Here is a 6,243-nt window from a genome sequence, read left to right as displayed (position 1 = left end):
CTGGATATCTGTTAGCTGACCTGGTCCCATGAAAGTGTTTTGTTTACACCAACAAATGTTTTGATTTCCATGGCGATTTTTATGTTGAACAGCTCTTTGTTGCATGAGTCATAAAAATGTCAGGATACAATCAGAATAATTGAAATCAAGAACACAAGACTTATTAATGCTCATGCAATCAACTAATTACAACAGAATCATCCATAAGGGAGAACTTGAAGTAAATTTGCAAATATCCATACTTGACATTGAACACAGTGTCCAGAGAATGAGCTGAAAAAGAAGTACTGGTAAGTAAAAGTACTTTGCAGTCTTTGATATCTTAATTCATCATAATAATGGAAAACAATTCAAGAATCTTTGTGATTTAGTTCTCTGCAGGAATGCTTCTGTTGTGATGTCTGAATGACTTAATGTAATGACTATAAGAGGAGTCTGTCAGTCTCCCACTCCGGAATGTCAGTGAGAGTAAGTGAAGAAGATTAGGGCTGTATAACTATATTGGTGCTCTATGTGACATCAGTTTTTCTTGTCAGACTGGACATGTGAGGACTTGTCTGTTCACTTAATCTGAAGCAGTAGATCAAGCCAGAATTTCACAAGAGTACATAAAGTTGTGAGAACAAACTTCCCTCATTAATGTATATGAATTGAAAGATAGGTGTACGTTTAAAGGGATGTAACCCAGTGAATTTGAAATAATCATATAAAACTCTCTTGTTTTATTTGTCTTCATTTCACTGGAAAGACAATGCTTCAGTTATTTTTACATTTTTTATTAAGGTTAAGGTTATTGTTTTTCAAATCTGTATGTCAGGTAAGATGGTGCCAAATACGTGAATATTTGTGAATGTTCAAGTAGATTGTCATTTGCATTGTCAATTCATATTCAAGTCTCTTTTTCTCTTTTTACTGAAATTCCAACACGAGAGATATAGAGGATACTCCATCTGTTTTGACAGACAATCTGCATTTTCCACATGGAGAGAGAGAGAGAGAGAGTTATCCTTGGTACTGAACCACCAAACACAATACAGCAGAACGTGGATATAACACACTCAAATGGACCAAGAAATTTAGTTTAGATTGACGGCTCTTAAATTTTTGTGGGCAGAGGCAAATCAGTAGACACAGATTTTGCATGAATAGATTCATGATTATTAATATTGGAACTGAGAGTGGATTTTGGAATGCCAAAATCGAAAGCGATGTTTATCCTGGATTTTACACCTGAATCTATAACCTGAATTATCTGAAGCTTGGTGTCAAAGGTGATAGCTTTATCTTAGTCTTCCATAGTAACAAGAGTGAACTAAAGACTTGTATATTTTGTTAATTAATTAATGACCATCACACAATGTTGATTTGCCGCCAGGTTGATGTGTACCACTAAGTGGCTGGGCTGATTCTGAGTGAGTTTGCTAATCACATCATTGATTGAGTCTTGATGGTAGTAAATCAGTTTGTTATAGCCGTTAATTTATTACTTATGAGTTCGTTATTCGTGTATAATTTTAATGATATTATAAAGGACTTTTACAGGACTTTTAAATTTGTTCACTGTATCTCTTTGTATGCTATATCCATGTTCGTTACATCCATGTTCTACTGTATTTGCTACATTTCTGTATGGAAACAGTGGAAAACAAGTCTCTTGGTTTATATTTAATATTTTACACCTGTTGTTTATTAACTTTCAGATGAATATTTGAATCACAATAAGCACCAGGGTGACTGTAAAGTGAATAGCTTCAAGATAAATGTCCAAACAAACAAATACCCAATTTTACTTGGTTGTACAGGTAAGGTTTGTCTTGATGCAATACTAGTTGTCGTGGGCCTCTAGGGTTCATTGAGACGAATCATTACGCAGGACTGGCCTGACAAGACATTGTCTTCATAATGTCAGTTTTGTTCATGGGTGTTTATTTTAGTAGGAGCAAACACTGCATTTTTTGTTAAAATAAATGTTTGATCTACATATTAAAAACAAAGATAACACTTTTCAGGAAGATTGTATGATGAAATGATGCATAATGTGGACTAACTGATGCCAATATTAATACTTCAGTCAGTGACTGCAAGCTGCTGCCAGAATACTATTGTAAGACAAATAGAGTTCAAGGTTCAACTGTGCGTTATAATATACTCTTTAAAAAAGTTGGGGAACTTCTTTTTTAAGTTACGATTGAAAAATTGGGATTGAGTCAGTCAGTATTGACATGATAACATTAAATCGTTTGAGCGAGCATCATCACTTGCACTTCCTTACAACCATAGTTAGTACAGTAATTGCTCATGAAATATGATTGGTGTATGTCATGAAATTTGCATGTGTACAATTTTGAAAAGGCTGGCGAGAAACAAACACTAAAAACTGTGCGATCTAAAATGTTTGTCAAAACATGTCTCCAGTGATTATCAACCTTCTTCAAAAACCGTCCAAATCCACAATGACACCCCATGCATGTGTATATGGGCTCCTGCGTAGTGCACATGCATCCCATGTGTAGTACTGAAGAGTGGTAACAATGACAACTAGTGATGCTGTCTTTGGAATGTTTGTAGTTTGGTAACGATTGAACTTCCTATCTAAATTAAACTTTTTTAAAGAGTATATTAGTGAACCATTTTTCTATGCTAGGGAAAATATAGGCATGTATCCACTCATTATGACACGCATAACATTCTACCTTCGTATTCACTGTTTTCAGTGTTCAGTCCGTCCAGGAATAGCTTTAGACTTATAGAAGTGGTTGTTCTTCCTGTGTGTTTCTTGGATGGTGGTCCAGGTGGAGGGCAGATCTAACAGCTCTGTATGTCACTGTCATCCAGCTGGTTCCAGTCATGTCTGAATTGGTCCTTGTGGTGATCACCACACACTCTGGGACAGAGCACCAACCTGTTGAATACTTCATCAAAATCCACTCAAACTTCCCTTATACTTTTTCTGTTTGATCATTTCATGAGTAATACTTGTCCCTTCCTTTCATGGATTTAGAATGGACTATGGCAGAAGATGATAAGACACTATTCCTAAATAGTAGTCCACAAATTGGAGTTTAATGGTTTCATGGATTTCATAAAGTTGTTAATCAATGGAAATGAAAGACAGTCAATGTAGGGTTGAGGCTGTTTCCAGAACTCACTTGAACCCATTTCTAGGCAATATGTTAAGGAGTCTTGGACACATGTTGATGATAGTTCATCCATGTCAGAGGCAGTCCATGTGTTTATGTTTTTGTTTCACCAGTCAAAGGATACTGATCCAGGGAGAAGATCCTTTCTTTTTGTTTATGAGTGCTGTGATATGTAGATGCTACGTTGGAGGACCATATGCCCAGCACTTGACTCATTGTTTAGTTGTCCAGCACCAGTCAAATGGCTACATTTACTGCCAGTCTGTGTTGATGGTTGATGATGTTTGACTACCCATGAGGCACTGATGTAGATGCAGCTATTTGTGCCAGTGGGTGACCGTCTGCTGTTTAGCATCATGTGATATATCATATTCAGTCAGTGAGACAGTTTATTTTTGTCACGCTTTTAGCAATGACACGATTGGGGACACCAGAAAAGGGCTTCACACATTGTATCAATGCGGTTAATCAAATGTGGTATTTGGCGTGATGAGTGAAGACTTCAACCACTTGGATACCCCTGCTTCATGTTCAGTACTGCTGTGTGGCGTTAGTCTATATACAGAACTTGCCTGTTCATCCAGCCCTGCTACTTCACTACATGTTAGGCTTGGTGAAATACAAGTCAAAGATGGAGGGGAGACAACTCTGTAACACTTTGTTTTATTCAGAACTACTCTGATCTTGCCATGACCTACAAAAGGACTTTATAGGTGTTCAGTACGTCACAACTGCCAAGTATCATTGCAAAGCAATCAAATCATGCATAGTTAAATGTGAAATGAGGTCAGATAGTTTCTTTGCATTTATCGATTTTCTTTTTTATTTCTGTGTTTATCTTGCTACTGATATTTGTTAGCTCACTCAAATTTTCATGAGCAGCCATGTTTAGAAATTCTGAGTTATCTCTCCTTGGAAATAGTCCTAGACTATTACCATCTCTGTGCCCATTTGTGCTTAGACAAGGCCTAGTCATGAGCATGGCCATGAAACGGGGAGGACGCACCATTAGGCTTGCCACAAGCAGTTACTAATGACTTTGTTTCTGAAGACGTAGGGGAGACAACTCTGTACACACTGTTTCTGATAAAGTCATGGGGCCCTCTTCCATGAAGGACATGTCAGCAATATGACAATCAGTATCACATGTTTACATAGACTGAAGCTGATGACTTCATGGAATGGGACCGCTGATGTGTATAATCTTATGGTATTGTTTCAGTACTAAATTATATTGAGAGTTTATGTCATGGATCTATAAAAATTACTACCAGTATACAGGTATTAAAACAGTCTTTGATTGTGTTGTGTTTTTGATGTTTGTTACATCTTGACTTAAGTACTGGGAACTGTAAAGCACAGTTGCATATATAACAGAAACAAGACTTGGAATATTTAAACTCAAGCATGATCGTTGTGATTTTGTCACTGTAAACAGCTAAATTTTCACGACTGTTTAATTTTTGGGACTCTTTATGTAAGATTTCATGATAATAAATATAAAAATAGAGAATAAAAATACACATTAATATAGATATATAATTCACTCTATTCAGATAAGTCATTTGTTTACATTTATTTTTAGATCACTACGAAAATGAGTTTATTTTATAACAACTCAATGGTCACGAGCCTGTGTGTTGTGTAAAAACATTCAGAGATGCCCTCAGTAACAAGATCACCTCATGAAAATAAGAAGGTTTAGTGATCATCACTCGCAAAAATCAAAAGGCGTGGAAATAAGACAGTTTACAGTGCCTGATATTATGTGGTCTCCAGCCATAATCATATTGAAATATTGTTTCCTTATTCACACGTGTGTCCATGTAATGGTGAATAGTTGCTATTCAGGAAGTATGTATACAATGTATTACTGTACACCTGTAAACACAAGTACTGTGTGTCAGCTACTGAACAGACTGTACAAGACTTATGAACATGAAATGTAGGGATTCTCATTGCACTGCTGGTAATTACATATGCCAAAAGAATTCTGATCTGGTGCTACATTTTGTTGTCACTTTGTATCAGACCCATCTTCTCAGGTAGGTCAGTCGTTTACAGGATGTGGCTTATAGTATAATGACTGTGTCCACCATCTCTGTCAACCTCTTGACTTGATTCTGTACTTTCTACAGGTAGCCATCTTGAATGTATATTGCTGACTGTGTCATAAAACAATCACTCTTGTTGTTTTTGTGTTTTGTGTGATTGAGTATGAAATAATCACTATGTTAGACATGTGTGACATCTCACTTGAAGCCATTTGTATGGATTGATGTAATTTCCATGGTTTTATTGATGCAGCTTGAATAAGAATAACAGTGTGGGATGTCTGTGGAAGCCTGCTTGTGTAAAGCTCCAGTTAAAGTCTTAATTGGAAATGTTCCATTTTCATTAGAGTCAGGGGAGCAGTGTGTGAAACAGACACTGGCCCGCTAGCACATGGCAGGTAAAAATCCACAGTCACTGTGCTGACTGGCTGTTGAATTTTCATGGGGCCATTTTGTAAATATATCACTCTCTGTCATTTGTTAATTTACTATACTTTTAAATCATACCAGGTTAATGCCTGATAAAAAAGTTCACCATATTAATGATGAAACCTATGTCATGCCAAGACTATCTTATTCCTATCTGTGTTTGTAATCTTTTGACTAGTTTCTACATTCAGGCTAAGGCTAGAGTGCAGTTTACCAGGCACGCTACCTGGGGACTACTGAGCGCTGCTGTATCCTTAGCCCTTGGTTACCCCACTTCTAGATCCTTAGCCCTTGGGCACCCCCTTCTAGATCCTTAGCCCTTGGGCACCCCCCTTCTAGATCCTTAGGGTTAGTGTGTAAAGGTTAGGGTTGGCTTACCTTTGGTGCGAATATATCCATCTGAAAAAAAAATCGGAAAAATTGCGCCCGGTAAAGTGCACTACTCCCCAGGCTAAAGAACTATTTTGTGAGCTAGAAACTTTCAGGCATAGCTAGCCCGACTGGCTAGCAAAACATGGAAACTATTTGTGAGCAAAGGAGTTTTTGCTGCAGTATAAAGTCAGTTATTCCCAAGCTTCTTACCATGGGCACCTCAGTACGGGTACACACAGACCACAGCA

This window comes from Haliotis asinina, chromosome 13 (assembly GCF_037392515.1).
Source record: "Haliotis asinina isolate JCU_RB_2024 chromosome 13, JCU_Hal_asi_v2, whole genome shotgun sequence".
NCBI lineage: Eukaryota > Metazoa > Mollusca > Gastropoda > Lepetellida > Haliotidae > Haliotis > Haliotis asinina.
This window is presented reverse-complemented; position numbering follows the sequence as displayed.